We start from the raw sequence: 21,104 nt of genomic DNA, 5'->3' as shown, positions 1-21,104 counted from the left end.
CATTGCAGGAATGCAGAGCTCTCATATCAAGTGATAATATGTGGGATCCTGACTTGCTAAATGGGAATCCATCCCTGCTAAACAGATCCACAAAGAAGCTATCTACAAAGGGCAGGCCCAAGGAGCAGCAGCATCCTTTCAGCCGAGTATGCAGTTGTCTGGTCTGATGGAGTTTCATGTCACTATAACAGGGCAGGCACTGGAGCAGAAATGATGCAGTGTCTATCAGAGTCCAAGGCAGTTTTGATCAATGTCATGAAATCCTCTTTCATTTTTTTCTGATTTCTGAGCAGCAACAACATTTGAACCAACATGTACATTAACAGTAGAGGCAGAATTTTGACTATAGAAGAATGCTGGCTGGGGCACAGGAATTTATGTCCAGTACTCATGTACCAGGACTGCAGATGGTTTGTGAGTTTGGCAGAGAGATGTGATGACCCATGGAAGAGCCCACAAAGGGAACTGAGGAAAAAGAGGGTGATTGGCAGATCCAGACAACTGGGTTGGCACGGGGTGATTGTATCTCCAAGTGATGATGCTATTCCAGAGAAGCTGCCACAACATGATCATGGAGAACAGGTGAATTTCACTCAGTGCCAATTCCAGACACTGGGATCCAACACCTGGAAACCATTTTTGTTTGATGGTCTCTGGGGGATAAGAGGGGGTCCGCCCCACTCACCTACAAGTGGAGTCTTCTATGGGCAGTTGAGGAGAAATCCCATGTGCCACCTGTGACACTGTGCCAGAGTTGAGATGCAGCTTTGTAGAATAGGCCAGGTTCTTAGGCTGCACCCAACTGCAGCCAAAATCAAGATCTGCAGCCAAGATCAAAATCATCACCATTTTCGGTAACCACAGCAGCGCAGGTTTTTCATCTCTTCGTTGATTTGGTGGAGGATTATGATTCTTCCCTCCAGGTCAGTGATCTTCTGAGTAAGGGCGGTGCAACTCAAGCAATCATTGGAAGTGGAGTAGGCGTTATTCAGTAAGTTTAGAAGTGTGGTATCTCAACAGGACAGAGAACAAAAACTATATTTGCGAGAACCATGCTTGCATCACATATACTTCAAACATCACTTAAATGAAAATGCTTTTGATTAACAAAAGCAAAGCACAGAGATCTAAGAGAGCAGCTTTGGGATATCAAAGTCAGCTCATAAGCCATTCATTGTCATTGGCAAAAAAAATCTTGTTGGTCCCTGAAAATTCACTCTGTCTGAAATTTTCCAATTGTGCCAAAGCAGCCGTTGTTCGTCATTACACATCGTAATTGCATGCCTTTCTATATCAAACCCTTTGATTGCATCTGAAAAGCTACACAATTCTGGCTAATTCAAGCCTGATTGTAACAGACAGTGAAAGGGCCATTATCTCATGCATTGACAGCTCTGGGAAATAGACGTGATGACAGCATATGGGACTATGCACTCGTATCTGTCTAAGTGAGGCACTGAAACAGCATCTCGTTAACTGTAATTTGCCCCACTGTTCACTTTATTATTTATGGGAATACATTTCATAACATGCAAGTATTGTTTAACAGTTACATATCCAATGAAATATGATTTCCAGTTAAACTGTAAAAAATATTTATAATATGTCAGAGGTGATATTTCAATTTATTTTACTCAATCAGATCAATTTCAAACAGGTTCTTGAGTTTTATCCTTCAGAGTCACAGCTTCTCATTTCTCCAGTTTCTGTGTGTAAGCATGGGTCAGAGTTGCCTTGGAGGGAGGCACATGCTCCTGTCAGTTTCTTCATAAATCCCAAGGTTTGCTTAGAAAGAGGCTGATGCCTTCCTTTGAGCCTCCTGCAGCTGGAAATAGGGTTGTTATGGTTGGTATGTGGGTCAGAAAAACCAAACCAACAAGTTAATGGATGCTTCAAAGCTTCAAGGAGTCAGGTGATAAGTCTCTGTGGGTTTGTCAGTACAAACACACACACACACACACACACACACACACACACACACACACAGTCATCTATCTGTAGCTGTTTACTTCAAATTTAACTGTAATGGACTGAAAGGATGACTTAAAGCACTTCATTCATTTTTAATCATAACTGGATGGAGGAGGCTAACTAACATAACATTGTTGACCCATTGACAGACACCAATTTTGTTTTTAGTGCTTCATCAATATTAAAAAATATGTTTCTGGAGTAATGTATCTTTTGTATTCAACACTTCAACTTGCCTGAGATCACACAGCAGCTAAAACTCAAATTTCTCTCAACCACAGCCTATTGCTAATGCACGTCTTAGGGAGGGGAAAATGTTATTAAGCCACTTCGCCTGCCTTTACTGTTTCTGATGAACAATCCTACTCAGCCAAACCCCCGATCTCAAGGACTCTGGGCAGGAGGGCTCGTCTGCCTCAACCCGCAGGCAGATGGCTGCCCAGCAGGACTTCAGGGCCACCGACAGCCCTCCTCCGATGGCCAAGTCATCTCTGATCCAGCAGCTTGAACTCTGACCTAAGTCTAAATGAGGGCTCGCACACACAAGGCACTCTGGGAAGGCGGCCCTGAGAGTCATCAGGACATGAGAGAGGAGAAGCCCAGAAATGGACATGCATGCCATTTACTGTCTGTAAATAAAATATCCTTCACATTTTAAAACAAATATTGAAGAGATGCAATATGCCAAATATGTACATGTGGATCAACACAAACAGAATTCATTGCATACTAAACCCACTCAAATAACTGGCATGTATTTAAATGTGTAGCAGTTACATTCATTTCCTATATAAGGAATATTAAGCACATTAGAAAAGTAAACCATCATCCAAATTGTAGTTTTGGTTGTGGATGCATAATATGTAACAGCTGATCAAATACTGTATTGCATGAATGGTTCACAGTGTAAACCAGTGAGAATGATGAACGTGCAGATGAGCTTTCTTGAGACGGTTTACAACAGTTATTGCAGAAATTCTTCAGACCTCTACACCTGGATGTGGAGGTCCTGGAAGGTGTGGTTGCACGTGGTCTCTGGGTGTTAGGTCAGTGGGATGTACTGTCAAATTCACGGAAACAACTTCGCAGACGGCTTATCTTATCTTAGCTTTGGTGGACATTACTATAGACAGCATGCCAAGGACATGCAGCCTCAAAACATCTGTCTTTTATTGTGTAATAAAACTGCACATTTTAGAGTGGCCTGTAATTGTGACCATCCCAAGGTACACCTGTGTAGTAATTAATCAATATCTTGATATGTCACACGAGTCAGGTGGATGGATTATTTTGGAAAAGGAGAAGCACTCACTGACAAGGGTTTTTAACAAATTTGCTATGAAACTATCAGAGAAATAAGTCTTAAGTTGACATAAAATTTCTTAGCTCTTGAACTACAACCTCTGAATAATGGGAGCAGAATCAAAAGCGTTGAGAGACATTAAGATAGGAGGACTTTCCCATTTGCCAGTTTTCACATCAGTGAGAATGCCTCCAATAAACCCAGTCTTACTCCGAAGTTGTTGAATACTGGCACTTGGTCAGTGACCTTCAGGGTCAGACACCGACAAAAACAGCCGTCCTTTCATGTTATGATATGCATCTGGTCACAGTTATTGTGTAAAGTCTGGGGGAAACACAGCAGGACAACAACATAAGTTAAGGGGGCAAAAGTTCAAGTAGGGTGGGTGTGGCGTGGACAGTTTCAGCAATCACTAACTTTCACTTGGGAGTCCAGTGTTCCGGTATGATTAAAAAGCCAAACCCTGTTCTTTTTGTTAAAACCCAACCACATGCCAACCTGATCTCACAGAAATACGTGAAATGACCACGACCTCTTAACACCGCATTCCGTGGTGGCAGCACGTAATGGGTTGAAATTACGTGCCGGTACCACGGAAACAATGCCAATGTAAAGTCAATTAGGATCCTTTTGCGTGGTGTACATACGAATTCCCTGATTCAATAACGTCCTGTATACACACAAAAACACTAAAGTATTCTTGATATTAAAATGGCAAATATATTCCTCTGTTAAATTTCCCACCAATAATAATAATAATAGTAATAATAATAATAACATGGTAGTTCAGCTGTACTAGATATTTAATATATTCAAATATTCAGTGACAAAAACGCTTTCTAGAGAACTTGCTAAAATATCTGAAATTAACCATCATCCTTACTTTTTCTTAACATATTTCATCTAGGTGCAGTGTCATTACTAGTTCGGCTTTAGTAGATATTAGATATATTCAGTAGATCTATCTTTTTACAGCCCTATTTTACAACTCTATTTTACAAGCCGCAAAAAACCTACCGTCCCAAAAACAATGTTTCTAGCGTCTCAGCTAAAATATCGAAAATTAGCCGACATCTTTACTTTTTCTTAACGTAGTTCATCTAGGTGCAGTGCAATAACTAGTTTGGCTTTACTAGAAATTAGATATATTGGGTAGATATATCTTGTTACAACACTTGTATAATCAGACTTTAAATATCTAATTTCTACATGGGTGAAAATTAATTTTATCCATATTTTACCCATATCTGACCTTTCCAATGATGTATTTGGTTTAGTTCTACGATTTTTTCATTTTTTGGACACAAGCCATGCCAGGTGTAGTTTCAGAGAGCACTTTGAAGGCCCAGTGTATAAAATTATTTATGTTTTGTTTGTTTCTTTGCTTGTTTTTTTCTTTTTTACTGTAGATAGTTACTAAAATGAGTCATTCTCAGACAATACAATACTACTAAAAAGTAAACCAATAATAACAATAATGAAATGAGCAAAAATAATATTAAAATTATATTGAAATTTTAAAATCTATTGACAGAGTGGAATGGTAGCCTAATAGATAACTTAGATAATATTTATTATTGTTTAGACACTTTATTATTGCTTAGATACTATTTAGCCTATTATTGTATTTACTTTTAGCATGTCCTGCTTGTATCTATTGTAGGCTATATGTTTGAATTTATTTAGTAACAAATTTATTTTATGTTAGGCCTACATCTTAATATTTTATGCCATTTATCATAGTTTACTTCTTAACTCCAGTGTTTCCTCAGTGGGAGCTGTGTGCCTTATTTTTTTCTTCTTATTTATTTATTTATTTATTTATTAGTGGCGTTTAGATTCGGTTACGGCAGACGGACGGGAATCTGAAATGGAATGAAGCCCACACACGCCAGACAGTAGATACAAAACCGTAGTGGAACGCCATCTGCCCACAGCACAATGCTCTTAAAGCTCTACGCTATCAAAAGCTGGCAAAATACATTTATTTTATTTTATGACCTTGACATTAACCTGTCATATTGTTGAGTTATCAAGGACACTTCCACATTTCTGTATGTATACAGGAATGTTAAAGATATCATTGAGGAAAACGAGGTTGACATGACGTCATTGAATCAGGGAATCCGTGTGTCCACGATGGGAAAGGATCCTAATTGACTTTACAGTGGCATTGTTTCCGTGGTACCGGCACGTAATTTCAACCCATTACGTGCTGCCACCACGGAATGCGGTGTTAAGAGGTCGTGGTCATTTCACGTATTTCTGTGAGATCAGGTTGCACATGCATTTGTTGTTGAAGAATAACTAATTCAATTCAATTCAGTTTGAGGTGTTTTACCAACGCAGTGCCTTTATTTAGAAAAAGACTGAATGCAAACTATACATTTCCAGTGAAAATGGAAGTGTATTTTGAAAACAGACAATGCATGTAACAGGCATAGCTTGACACGGCGTCCCAGAATGTCAACAGCCAACACATCCAGGGTAGCTTGCACATCATATGTTGATGTGGAAAGTCTATGACCAAACGTCAATATGTGACCAGGTTTGAGTGACAATGCGTCATTGGTACTTGGCAGGGTATGAACTGTTATGATTGATAGCAAAATGAGTGTGAGCAGAACCCATCTAAAAATGTTGACTGCTGCAGAAACATGGGAAAGTGAGAAACAGATTTTATGATAACAAAATATGTCCTTTCCATACACTGAACAAAAAAAAATTACTTTTGTTTTTGCTCCCATTTTTCACGGGTTTAACTTAAAGATCTAAGACTTTATGCACACAAAAGATATATTTCTCTCAAATTTCGGTCACAAATTTGTGAGCTAGTGAGCACTTCTTCTTTTCCAAGATAATCCATCCACCTGACAGGGGTGGCATATCAAGATGCTGATTAAACAGCATAGCTATAAATGGTCACTCTAAAATGTACAGTTTTATTAAGATAGAGATGTCACAAGTTTTGAGGGAGCGTGTCATTGGCATGCTGAATGCAGCAGTCCACCAGAGCTGCTGCCCAGTTTATGCTATGGATGAAAACAGGGGCATTTCAAGAATAAACAATATAACCAAGTATTATAATGCAAACTATACAAAAACTTAAGTAAATGCAATCAACGCAGCATGGTGCCAGGGGGAAAAAGAAGAGGCACCAAGTTCCCAGGAGGGCGGGTTTAAAGGGCTGGAGACAGTGGCCAGCTGCCTCCAATCACCATGACCAATCAAGCCACCAGCACTCTGAAACAAAAGAACATAACACAACACCAACACCAAACCCTAGTGGAGGCCCTGGGGCCGTCACAACCCCCCACCCCATAAAGACAGGGTCCCAACTAGGGATGTCACGATTATAGATTTTCTTGGTACGATTATTGTCAGAGAAATAATCACGGTTTTACGATAATCCCGATTATTATGCATTAATTAATTTCACACTATAAACGTGTAAAATCACATGAACACTCCTTATAGATCTTTAAGTTTCATTTATTTCCATGTGCTCCTGCTTTTTCTTTTATCTCTCAACACAACAGTGATGGTTATAAGTACGTGTGGCGACTATTTTGTTCATGCATGAAAATGTAGTAGCCGTACAACCGGGCTTCGTAAAGTTGGAGTGTTTTTAAGTTGATGTAAAAATTAACAACGAGCATTTGTGAAATCCCGCACATGTGTGGACGTGAGTTTCTGCCTGTCATCTCACTCCAAAGAGCTACACGGACCCAAAACCATTACAACCTCACGCTGTGTGCACACAAACTGCAAAACTATCCATCAAAAAAGTTTTTGAGACGTGCCTTAGCTTGTCACGTTGCACTGTAAGCCCAACTCGTATTATACAACTATGCCATTAATTGCAAATGACACGCTAACGTATAATTTTTTAATTCAGTGTTACATTAGATAAATTGAGATTGACGTATTTTAACCCAGTTATTGTGCATTTACCTTTACTTGCGAATGTACAGCCGGGTGGTTGTTCCGCAGGTGTTGTATCATGTTGCTCTTGTTTGATCCTTTGGCCGCGACTTTTTTGCGGCATGTTTTACAAACTGGAAAGCCGTCGTCAACAATGAACCCTTGGTCATTTTGCGATAGCTAAAATGATGCCACACGGCTGACTTTATCCGTTTTTTGGGGGGGAATAAGTCTTCTTCCTCCATACTTAATCACTCGGAGACGCCGCTTGTGTAACTTTGTTTTCGTTCCGTGCGAGTTGCGCTGACCTACTGTATATGGTTCCGCGTCGCGGCATAATCTTTGGAGAGTGATGTGTTGAGGAATCTTTACGAATAATTAACCATGACGTTTAAAATCGCGGTTAATAGTGAAATCAAGTAATCGTGACATCCCTAGTCCCAACCCTGGACCACTACAACCTGTAAATAAACTGCAAAAAATTTACACAATTACTCATCATTTCGTTTCTTCATTTCGTTATACACTAATGCATTTCAATTAGCACTACAATCCCAAAAATTACATTCTACTCAAAATACAGAATCACCTCAACACTTGTTCACCTGTCCACCCGTCACCTTGTAGTTCATATCCCATCCTAGCTACTGGTACCTTGAAGCGATTTAAGAGAGAGACAGAAACATACAAAATGAAGACACATGAAACAATTATTGGCATGGGGCTCTAGACAGAGCATCCACAGCTATGTTGTCTTTTCCTTTAATATGACATATCTCCAAAGAGTAAGACTGGAGAAACAAGGACCATCTCACAAGCCTCTGATTTGGACAGCATAGCGAGTTCAAAAAGGTCAAGGGATTGTGGTCTGTATAAACAACCACAGGCCCTGAACCCACATACACTTCAAAGTGTTGCAAAGACCAAATCAAAGCTAATGCTTCTTTTTCGATCACAGAATAGTTTAACTGATGCCTGTTAAACTTTCTGGAGAAAAAACTCACAGGTCTGTCGACACCAAATTCATCCACCTGAAGCAGTACCCCACCTGCGCCCACATGACTGGCATCGACCTGGAGCTTGAAAGCCTTATCCATACAAGCAGCAGCCAGGACTGGAGCATTACAGAGGGCCGTCTTCACAATCTCAAAAGCCTTTTGACACAAAGGAGACCAAATATATTTCACATTAGCTTTGAGCAAATCCGTCAAAGGTGCAACAACAGTGGAAAATTTCCTACAGAAACCCCTGTAGTACCCAACCAAACCCAGAAACCCCATCAGCTCCTTTTTTGTTGCGGGTGGCAGATACTCAACAATTGCCTGCACTTTTGCCCGCAGGGGATGCACTTCACCCTGCCCCACCTGCCGACCAAGGTACGTTACTGTCGCCCGAGAAAACTCACACTCACTTAGAGTTAACAGTAAGACACGCCTCAGCCAAACGGTCAAACAGCGCCTTCACACGCTGCATGTGGCAAGACCAAGTATCTGAATAAACCACAACGTTGTCTAAATACACCACGCAACCTTCCAAATTGCCAACCACTTTATTCATCAAATGCTGAAAGGTTGCCGGCGCATTACGCAAACCAAAAGGCATGCCAGAATAAGAATACAGCCCAGTTGGAGTGATAAATGCTGCTATTTCCCATGCCCTTTGAGACAAAGGAACCTGCTAATAACCTTTTAGAAGATCGAATTTGCTAATAAACTTAGCAGCACCAATCTGGTCGATGCAGTCATCCATGCGAGGCAAAGGATATGAATTGGGTTTTGTAACACTGTTAACTTTTCTGTAATCAGAGCAGAAACGAGGAGTGTTATCTGATTTTGGCACAAGCAAACAAGGCGACACCCAGCTTGAAGACGATGGCTCAGCGATACCATTTGCCAACATATACTCAACCTCAGAGTCCAAAAATTTACGCTTCTCGGGGTTGGCACGGTAAAAACGCTGTTTTATTGGTTTTGCCTCACCGACATCAATGTCGTGCTCCTCCAAGTGAGTACGAGACTGAACATCTCCAAACAAACTCGGACACTGACCGATTAGCTCTATCAACTCAATGCGCTGCGGCTCAGACAAATGATCCACAACACTATTCAAATCAGCCAATACCTCAGAATTTTTAAGCCTACCTGTTAACAACGCCAAGTCATTATTAGGCAAACCATCCTCACACGACACTTCACTACACGTTGGAACTGTGTAACCAACACACACTGGATGCGCAACATCCAACTGCACACTTTGCTGCTGAGACGCACGGGGATGATATGCTTTCAACAGATTTATGTGACAAAGTTGGTGATGCTTATGACCCTCAGGCGTGGCAATGAGGTAGTTTTGATCTGAAAGTTGTTTCACTGCTGTATAGGGACCCATGAACTTGGCTTGGAACGGTGATCTAACAATAGGTAACAAAGCCAACACTTGGTCCCCAGGGCTGAAAACACGCTGTTCAGCTCGCCGATCATACAGACGTTTCATTTTCGCTTGTGCAGAAGTCAATTTTTTCTTTGCTAACTCTGTAACAGAGTACAGCCGCTGTCTAAATCCGTTTACATAATCAATCAAATTTTTAGGTGGCTCAGCCTCCCCCCAGTTATCTTGCAGAGCAGCTAACGGCTCTCGCACAGTATGACCAAAAACTAACTCATTTGGACTAAATCCTATACTTTCCTGTGTTACCTCTCTTGCAGCCAGCAGTAACCACGGCAAACCATCCTCCCGGTCAGCATTCATTTGCACACAGTAGGCACGCAACAACAACTTCAACGTCTGGTGGAAACGCTCAAGCGCACCTTGGCTCTGTGCATGATATGCAGAGGACTGGTTATGGTTTACCCGTAGCTGTTCTAAAACATGCGCAAACAAGTGAGAGGAAAAATTTGAATCTTGGTCACTCTGAATGGTCTTTGGAATACCAAAGATGGAGATAAATTGACTGAGAGCACTCACCACTGCTTTCGTTGTCAGTGTACGCAGCTGATACGCAGCAGGATACCTGGTGCTTTGACACATTACCGTTAACAAATACATCGCACCCGACCTTGAACGATGAAGAGGATCTACACAATCAATGATAAGGTGCTCAAACGGCTGGCTAACAGCCGGAATGGGAGCCACTTTTATTGTCTGATTTGGTTTACCTGTTAACTGGCAGGTATGGCATGTTCTAATGTAGGCAGCGACACTTGAAGAAATGTCTGAGCACATGATTGTACGTTTTTACCACACCCATGTGCCCCGACTCATCATGAGAGAGACGCAACACCACATCACAAAATTTGGAAGGCACAACAATCTGATAAATCGGATCGCCAATAAAACCATCGCCATGTGGCACCCACTTTCTCACCAGTACCTCGTTTTGAATGAGATACCCATGTGCCTGATTTTTTTTACCTCATCTGCCGGGAGCACAGACTGGAACAGCTCTTTCAGCGTGGGGTCGGCTCTTTGCTCACTCATCAATTCACTGTGTGAGACAGACGGGAATGTTAGACAGGGACAACGCAAACTCTATGTCACCATTCTCATGTTTTACGTGCTCTGAAGAGTCCTCACCCTGACTGGCAATGGCTCACGTCACAGCACACGCCGTGAACACTTCAGGAAACAGTCTCTCATTTTCATCTGGACCCTTACTGCCTCGCGGCACCGGCACAACCACCGGTCGCGCTGGCTGATCAGCCCAGACACGGTCTCCCGCCACATTGTTCCCCAGAATCACTGTAATACCTTCAATAGGCAACTCAGGACGCACCCCTATTTCCACTTCTCCGTCAAACAACTCACACTGCAACCTAAGTTTATGTACAGGCAAAATAGACATGCCCATGCCTAACACAGGTATGAGTCTCCTGTATCGGTTGCTTCCGAAAAGGGTAGAGTGGACCCAAGCACAAACGTATCAAATGCCCCCGTGTCACACAATATAACCACCGGCACCTTCTCCGCACTCTCTATCAGAGAAAGATGTACCTCTGAAATGAAAGGCAAATATGAACTCAAATCAGGCATAGACAAAACGACGGTTGGAAACTCATTACTAGGTTGGTCAGCAACCACTATACTGGAAACAGGTGCAGCTAACGCAGCTGGCTTGACATGCGCCCCGTAATGCTTCTTCCACGATTTAGGTGCAGCGCAGTCCCTTTTCCAGTGACCCTTTCTATGACAGAAATGACAGACATCTTCAGACCCACGGACCCTACGATCACCCCTCTGCCCAGAACAAAACTTCCACCGGGACGTTCAGAAATATGCAACCCTCCCACAGGGTCATTCTCTCTGTCAAGCGCAGAAATGCGGGGACCTCCACCATCGCCTTTGTGGGTCAACAAATAATCATTCGCCAACGCAGCAGCCTCCGCAGCTGTCTTCACTTTCTGTTCACTTATGTACATTGCAACCCGCTCCGGAACCGAATTTTAAATTGTTCAAGCACCATCAAGTTACACAAACCATCCAAGTCTTTCACATCAGATGCTGAACACCAGCAGTTGAAGTGAGTTACCAAGTCACGGGCAAACTCTCAGTGTGATTTGTCCCTCCTTTTCCAGCTCCTAAACTGCTGCCGATAAGCCTCGGGGACCAGTTCATAAGTCTTCAACACCACAGCTTTAACCTTCACATACTCACCGCTACCCTTTGTTGACAGTGAGGAAAAAGCCTCCTTCGCGTGTCCCGTTAATACGCACTGCAGCAAGACCGTGCAGTGCGGTCTGCAACTCGCTCAAACAATGTAAAAATGGTCTCAATCTCCTTCTCATTAAACCTCAGTACCAACTGTAAACTACTCAAAATGTCCCGTGAGTGATTACCAGTCCGAGTAGCCTCATTCATTGATATGTCAGATAACTTTCCCTCTTTAAGCAAATTCAGCTTCACAGCTTCCAAATCAAAGTTAGCTCTTTCTGTTTGCTGCCGTAATTGCTCCAAAGATACTGCTTTATCAAACTCTGCTTTCTGTTGTAATTTTTCCAGTTCTAACTCCTTCTCTGCCTCTAACTGCACCTGCAATCTCAGTAATTCTTTCTGCTGCTCAAAACTCAAGGCCAGTTCAGTGCCAGGCTCAGGGAGCGAGTCACATAAGGAATAGGGATGTCATGATTACTTGATTTCACTATTAACCGCGATTTTAAACGCCACAGTTAATTATTCGTAAAGATTCCTCAACACATCACTCTCCAAAGATTATGCCGCGACGCGGAACCATATACAGTAGGTCAGCGCAACTCGCACGGAATGAAAACAAAGTTACACAAGCGGCATCTCCGAGTGATGAAGTATGGCTGAAGAAGACTTATTCCCCCCAAAAAAACGGATAAAGTCAGCCGTGTGGCATTATTTTAGCTATCGCAAAATGACCAAAGGTTCATTGTTGACGACGGCTTTCCAGTTTGTAAAACATGCCGCAAAAAAGTCGCGGCCAAAGGATCAAACAAGAGCAACATGATACAACACCTGCGGGACAACAATCGGCTGTACATTCGCAAGTAAAGGTAAATGCACAATAGCTGGGTTAAAATACGTCAATCTCAATTTATCTAATGTAACACTGAATTAAAAAATTATACGTTAGCGTGTCATCTGCAATTAATGGCGCAGTGGTATAATACGAGTTGGGCTTACAGTGCAACGTGACAAGCTAAGGCACGTCTCAAAAACTTTTTTGATGGATAGTTTTGCAGTTTGTGTGCACACAGCGTGAGGTTGTAATGGTTTTGGGTCCGTGTAGCTCTTTGGAGTGAGATGACAGGCAGAAACTCACGTCCACACGAGTGCGGGATTTCACAAATGCTCGTCGTTAATTTTTACATCAACTTAAAAACACTCCAACCTTACCAAGCCCGGTTGTACGGCTACTACATTTTCATGCATGAACAAAATAGTCGCCACACGTACTTATAACCATCACTGTTGTGTTGAGAGATAAAAGAAAAAGCAGGAGCACATGGAAATAAATGAAACTTCTATAAGGAGTGTTCATGTGATTCTACACGTTAATAGTGTGAAATTAATTAATGCATAATAATCGGGATTATCGTAAAACTGTGATTATTTCTCTGACAATAATCGTACCAAGAAAATCTATAATCGTGACATCCCTAGTAAGGAAGCAGCCTCAGCCAAATCAGTAGAAACAGGTGATCCGTGCAATGGTGTAAAAACCTTTAACTCATACAAATTTGCCCTAACAATAGCCCGAAAATTTTCTTTTAATCTTTTGACTCCTACATATATTTTAAAATACTCAGCTATTTTTAAAAACTGATCTTTGTTACACTGATCTAACAAAGCCTCAGAGCGTGAACAAAATCCTCCACTGATGCCATGATCTATCCACAGACCCCAGTCACCGGTAACAAAAGAAATGTACAGCACTGACCCCTCACATGTGCAACCAAGGGCTACAAACCTCATAAAGCTGAGCGTCCCCTCTAACTGCCTAACCCGATCTACCTAACTCAACCCTAGTCTTCAGGGGGTACTGACGGCGGGTATTTACGGACCAAAAACCAGTAATGTGGACAAAGGCGACCAGCAAGCTGGCAACCATGCCACACTGTGGACGTGCTCCCGAGACAACCGCTCTGACCGCTTTTACCTCACACTACACATACAGCACACGAATCCCAAAGGGGAAACGTGCTACGCCTACAGGGGAGTCATCTCAACAGGTGCATTTACGCATAAAAAAAAGGCCAGTACTTATCTTCTCTTGTCCAGTGACTGTCTCAAAAAAAAAGGCAAAATCTGCATCATATACTACAGTTCCCCAAGCACCACATACACAAGAAAAATAACCAGTCAAACACATTCAAACTCCAAACATGAGCTTCCCAACCTGAGCGCAAAAAAAAAAAAAAGTTCCACCATTTTCCTTGCCGGTGTTCTGACAAATAGAGCTACCACTCAGAATGAGCAACCAGTAGCTCATCCCGTCAGACTAGTCTGATGAACCAAGCCGCTCACTCGTAATGACCTACCCTAGCAAAAAACATTGTTTAGTAGCTACTCAGGTCAGATATGTGTGAGAAGCAGACATACAGCCTCTATAAATGTGGTTATAAGTAGAGTAGCTCATTCTGTCAGGTAGGAAATATCCATCAGAATGGACTATTACCTCTATAAATGTAATTAAAAATATGGTAGCTCATTCTGTCAGGTAGGAAATATCCATCAGAATGGACTATTACCTCTATAAAGTAGTCAGTAACTCACATAAACCAAAAAGCTCATATACCTTAATACTTTCCAGTTTAGCATCAATCACAAGTGGTTTTCCAACCCTTTGGCACTGATCACATTCACTGACCTAGAAAAAAAAATAAAAAAAAATAGTGGGTTTGTTGAGGGTAACCAATAAGAAGAGTGAACAATTCAAAGGAAAAATGTAAATGGTTATGGAGTGAGAGTTAGAAAACTAATTGAAGTAGCAACAGTTACATTTGATTATTAAAACTAATAGATGAACAGCTAATCAGGACAGCAGGGCATTGGTTACTGACCCATTTCTCAATGTCAGTAGAATCGACTGGACAAAGCATTTCTTGTTTTAAAAATCCCGCTGTGGCCTCCAGTAGGGCTGCTATGGAATTCACAAAACAGGGTTTTGCACTCTGCCTTTGTCCTCACAGCCTTCCTCTGTCCATTAAAAAGTTCCCCATCTGCATCAAGAAAAAAATAAAGCTATGTTAGGTCTTGTTTTTATGTATTTATATGGAAAAAAAATTATTTCCAACTTTTTATTACTGACCAGAAACCTTGAACTTGGCTGCATATTGTCTTAATGTCTGCCTCTGTGTTTTTGTGTATCTCTCTGGATACTGACCAAAAGTAAGAACATTTCTTACTTGGTCATACCTCTCCCCCATGTTCGCCTGTACTGGAATAGTGATGTCACATAAATTGTATGGACATACACACAGACAGACAGACAGCACACTAAATTTAGCTACCATATTACATGACACCAAGTTCTAACTGAGGGTTAATATGGCAAATGATTTGATTGAAATCTTATGTGCATTCTTTCTCTTTGTCTCTTACTTCACACACACACACACACACACACATCATTGTTAACAATAATTTTGCTGTTTGTTCAGCCCAGAACCCCCCCCCCAATCCCTCTATATAAAGCAAGGAATCTCTGTTCATCCAATCTACTTCACACTTGGCAGGTGTATTGCTGGGGATAGAATATATACTCATCTCTTCTCCCTGGCTTTTAATCGAGCTTAAGTGGACATCTGGCAAATTCTTAATTATATTTTAATTTGTGTTATTCTATTTTATTTTATTTTATATTATTGCACTGTGTTTATGTATTTTAGTATTTATTTTAGTTGTGGCATTGTATGGGTTACTTTTAACATCCGTGCTACTTTTAATCTGTACAGCACTTTGGTCAACCCCGGTTGTTTTAAATGTGCTCTATAAATAAAGTTTGAGTTGAGTTGAGTTGAGAAGAGAGTGCACTGTCGAAATTTGGTGCAATTTGGACACGCGACACGTTTAATATTAATAAACTTGGATTAAACAAGTGAACTGCTAGAAGTCTTTCACTGGCTGACAAGCCCTCTTACTGGATATCAGTTATTGATTAGACGCTGCAGCTGAATGGATTGCTCTGCTACTTCACAGCATCACTGCAGTTTTATACCGAAGTGGAGACAGATTACAGATTAAACTCAAGTGTATCACTCCCAAGATTTACATTTTATTTGTTTTCTGATTCATCGTCTAGTTAAAAAATCTGTTTGTCTGATCAACGAAAAGAACCATAAACAACTTCCTTCATTTATTAGAAAGATTTTTCTTTTCATGATCTGTTGTTTCCCCCGTTAACTGTTATTATGGATAAAATTAAAGTAAGGGAGAGTCTGTCTGTCAGCAGCATTTTAAATACATTTACATCTTACATTGTTTATCACATTTATCACATGTGAGACTGAAAAATCCTGAGCGTCAGATTTGATATGAGTTACATAATTTCCATTTTCACTGAAACATTTTGCCTAATAAACAATTTCAAGTGTTCAAACACTCTCAGACACTCTAATCATATTCTGGGTTATTAAATAATGAATTCACAATCAAATTATCATTAAAGACAGACTAAAACAATTAATAGATAATATAAACGCATTCTGCTGGTATGGATCCTGTGCCTCCAAGCAGGACCCAGGACACAGTTACAGAATGCTGGTTTTTATTCAGGTACAGGTGTTTGTCAAACAGGTAACAGGCTGCAGAGAGGAAACACTGCTGCTCTGGCAGTGATAACTGTGCACTTTTAGTATTAACACAGTGCACATATATGCAGACACAAACTCAAAGTCGCTACAGCTGTTAAAAGCCGATCGACAGCTGATCCAGCTGTGATCAGCTACCGCCGTCATCAGAAATGTTGCTTTACTTGACGCTTCAGAGGCAAGAACGTCTCACACATATTTCCTCGTTTCCTCTCTCCTCGCTTGGAAAGGACGCAAGTGAGGGAAACGTGGATGCGATTGGAGTCTCGATCCGGTGATAAAGAAGTACCGCTGCTGTGCCGCGTGCGTAAATGCGCACATCCTCTTTCTCAGTATGGAGACGCACTTATCGTTTCAGCTGCTGCATAATGCTTCAGCCAGCTGTGACACACAGCCAGCTGTTGGCATCAAACAGAACATCAGTAGTGATGTTTCTGCGAAATCCTGGATACATTCAGTGACACCTGAACTACATTATAGTGACACTCGGACTTTAATCTAACACGTTTCAGACCTGCCTGACTCACATTAATAGCTGTAGCCTATTTTAATGGACATTTCAGTAGCTTATGTTATAGATGCTAAATACTAGAGAAGTAAGTTAAAAGAAGCAAAATAGATGAACGTTGGTTTGTGACTGTGGAGACCTCTGTGTGTGCGCACCTCCGTTAATTAAAGACACACACAATTTGAGGCTTTTGTGCTCCATGCAGTTTTCATTATAAACCAATCTGTGTACTGAAATGTGGAGAAAAGCCCTAAACACTGGAAACCACTCCGCTCACTCAATCGCAAAACAAGGGCAAATTGCACTGAATTGCAAAACTTTATGGGCGTATTTGCGCCATCATATCTGATAGTATCTCTGGGATGCTGGCTTGATAGCTCCTTAAGGACAGGGACTCATTAGCGCAATATCTTTTGTAAATCGGACCTTGAGACAGTGCAGATGGCGGTTGTAAAAACAAACAAAATGCGTGCTCACATCAAGCCTCAATCACATTCTTTGCCCCCTTAACACCACTAAGCTACCTACTCTCCTTTAGTAACGTCATTTTGTTATCCGAACTTTTGTATACCCAAACAGTGCTAGATACTAGCAAAACTAGATAAGAAAACGTAACTTTAGGAACTGTATAATTTCATTTAATTTACCTGTAAAAGACCGCTCTGTCCACCATGAAGATCCCGGGTAGTTTAAAATTATGGGCGTGTCCTCTGGAATTTTTTTTTTTCGCTCTGCACATGCGCACATGGTGTTGGTAGGTCATTCTGAGCGGTAGCTCTATTTGTCAGGACACCGGCACAAAAGACAAGTGTGAACACATCCAAGTGCTCAAAAAAAAAACGTGTCACATCAACCAAACACATGAATTAACACCACTAACCACCTACTCTCCCTTTGGACGAGCCCCCATTTTGTTATGGTCCGGCTCTAAGACCATCACAACTAAGGAAACACATGGGGAGTTACATAAAATTAAGTAATTTATTTTTAACAAAAATTCAAGAATAAACAATATAACCAAGTATTATAATGCAAGCTAAACTATACAGAAACTCAAGTAAATGCAGTCAACGCAGCATGGTGCCAGGGGGAAAAAGAAGAGGCACCAAGTTTCCAGGAGGGCGGGTTTAAAGGGCTGGAGACAGTGGCCAGCTGCCTCCAATCACCACCACCAATCAAGCCACCAGCACTCTGAAACAAAAGAACATAACACAACACCAACACCAAACCCTCGTGGAGGCCCTGGGGCTGTCACACTTTGTAAACAGAAAAATTAAAACTTTAAAAAACAAATAGATATTAATTATAAAAAAATTTAAAAAAATAAATAAATAAATAAAAGTCAGCTGTTAATACTCAGCTGCTAGTACATCATACTATGTATGTACCCACACTGTTACATCGCCGCACAAATGTGTCTACATAATAAATGCACCAATATGCATGTAACTGTGTAAATGTATGCCCCGGAACAGTCAAAGTTATCTTTCTCTGGTCTTACTTCCCATACTAGGCTAATGGGATAGATTGCATTGTTTCAAAGTGGGAGATGAGGGGCTGCCAGTGTATGTAAAATATGTCAGCTGAGCCACGGACAGAAAATTTTATCTTTTCCAGTTTCAGAAATAACATTAAATCCCACAGCCAGGACATATTTTAGGGGGATGAGCAAATTACCCATAAGAGGAGGATTCAGTGACAAGCTATTAAAGAGGCAAAAGAAATTACAGTCCTTTGTTTATTCTAACACCCTCCCCAGGGATTCCAAAGATGGCACGGTTCCAATATCTTCAATATAACATCAAAAAAGATCAGTATTCAGTATTCCACTAGGCTTGGGCATGACCAGTGATTGGTTTGCTTGGTAGCAACACATTTCCAGTTCCGTATTTCCAGATTACGCCATCCCCAGCATCTTTAAACATCTTCTGTTGCGATGTAGATGTTGCAGTATTAACATACTTTCTTCGACATCCAACAACTCCAACTCCAGCAAGATTCTCTCTCTCTCGGTCGCCATTGTTCACTGCGACCGGAAAAGCTGGAAGCTAAACAAAGAATCAACTAGAGACAACGATAACCATTCAGGAAAGGAACGCAGCCCCCTACCGCTCTGGCGGTGAATTGCACTGTGATGAAATGGAGTGACGGAGAAGTTCGAAGGGTTCACGACGGCGTTACGGCAAAGACGTAGGTACATCGTAGGTATGCCACAGAACCATAAATCAGGCTTAAGCCTCATACAAGAGGAGGATAAATGTATTGCTTGCATCATCCCACCATTCATCTGACAACGACAAACCTAATTCAGCTCTCCAGCCTGACTTGATCTTATGCAGAACAGGGGGAGTCACTGTTGATAAAATACTGAATATGAAAGAAACATGGCCCCTTGACAGTTCAGAAACTGTAAGTAAATGGTCAAGACATACCAAGACCCCCATTGTCAAGCCATCCACCTGTCCCCATGACCTCATGTTGAAGCATAATAATGCAGTGTTGCAAGTAGGGGTGACCCCGAATAGTCGATGATTCGGTGATTCGATTCAGAGAAGTCTGATTCGACTGCCAGTCTCGCTGTCAAATCGTCGCAAAATGTGGTTATGAAACAAGACCGTACCATCCTGACTATATGGGGGTGCTCACTGCTGCTGAACATCTTGATTTGACATAGAATGTATTTGTTTTCTAGTAATTCATGATACAAACATCAGCCTAATTTCTGTTAATAAAAAATTGAAAATGACGTGCGTTTAATCAGTAGGCATAATCATTACTATGCATGAATAAATCACCCAGTTGCTCGATCCAAATAATAAATAAATAATAAATAATGATCCAAATAATCTGAGGTGAGTGAGTGCACTGCAGGACCATCAGAGCAGCATCAAGGCCTACGATGATTTAAAGTTAAAGTCCCACACCTGAGTGTGTGAAATTTGTTCTCCGCATTTGACCCATCCCCTGAGGGAGCGGTGAGCAGTAGTGTTGCCATGCTCGGGAATCATGTGGTGATGATTTACGGTGGCGGAGCGCATAAACAATGCGCCTGGAGGAGGTATGGGCTCTCAAGTCAAACTATTTTGAAGGATTATTCATTTACCTGAAGTGTCTTGAAACGGATTTCACCCCTGATTGTTTTCTTGATAGACTCCGAATTTTTATATGGCTACTTTTTTCCCGACATGGCCAAACAATTGAGCGCGGTGACGCACAGTCCGTGTGGATGAACTTGTATGAACCTGAGTTGATTACTGATGTAACTTGAAGTCAGAAAGATGATGTTTTTGGATGTTTATTTGTGAATGAAATGGCAAGTTCTGACGAGTCAGAAACGGCTCCTGTTAAAGACATGGATGAGGCTGCAGCGCTCTGCGCTCAGAGCATCATACCTTGATGAAGTGAAAGGAATAAAGATAAAGATAAAATGATAACACTTTTACTTTTTTTACTATTATCTTATTATGCCAACTGAAGAATTAAATTTGTTTATTTGGGTGTTTTAGCTCTTTTCTCTCTAGCGGAAACTGACGCAAATGAGCTCATTAATCAATGAGGGAGAAAACAACACGATTTGACGATTAGTTGGCTAAAGGAAAAATCTGTCAAATCAGATACAACTATTAAAATTCTTAGTCGGGGACACCCCTAGTTGCAAGGACCTGTGCACAATTTCTGGAAGCTAATAACATCCCAGTTCTTACATGGCCTGAAAGCTCACCAGACATGGCACCCACTGAGCATGCGTGATTCTCTGGATTGGCATGAACAACAGCGTGTTCCAGTTCCTGCAAATATCCAGCAACTTCATACAGCCATTGAAGAGGAGTGGGCCAACATTTCAGAGGCTGCAACCAACAACTTGATAAACTTTATGTAAAAAAGATGTGTTGCACTGCATGAGGCAAACAGTGGTCACACCACATACTAACTATTCTTTGTGGTATGACCAAAAGAGGCATTCCTGTAGCACTAGTCGTGAAATTCTAATGAATATATTCTAACATCAAACTGCACATTTTAGAGTGGCCTTTTATTGTGACCATCTCAAGGCAAGCCTGTGAAGCAATGATGCTGTCTGATGAGCATGTTGATATGCCCCACCTGTCAGGTGGATGGATGATCT

General features: G+C 41.3%; 1 long non-coding RNA gene across 1 annotated transcript; it reads right to left on the bottom strand.

Annotated features, from left to right (window-relative positions):
* Positions 1–1,663: 1,663 nt before the first annotated feature.
* On the bottom strand, positions 1,664–14,844 carry LOC125888926 (uncharacterized). Its single transcript, XR_007449375.1, has 3 exons — positions 14,722–14,844; positions 14,457–14,528; positions 1,664–1,825 (listed from the first exon to the last, which is right to left on the bottom strand). It is a non-coding gene; the product is annotated as an uncharacterized LOC125888926 (long non-coding RNA).
* Between the last annotated feature and the right edge of the window lie 6,260 nt (positions 14,845–21,104).

This window comes from Epinephelus fuscoguttatus, linkage group LG5, assembly GCF_011397635.1.
Source record: "Epinephelus fuscoguttatus linkage group LG5, E.fuscoguttatus.final_Chr_v1".
Classification (NCBI taxonomy): domain Eukaryota; kingdom Metazoa; phylum Chordata; class Actinopteri; order Perciformes; family Serranidae; genus Epinephelus; species Epinephelus fuscoguttatus.
The sequence above is the reverse complement of the archived record's forward strand: the minus strand, read 5'-3'. Positions and strand labels throughout refer to the sequence as shown.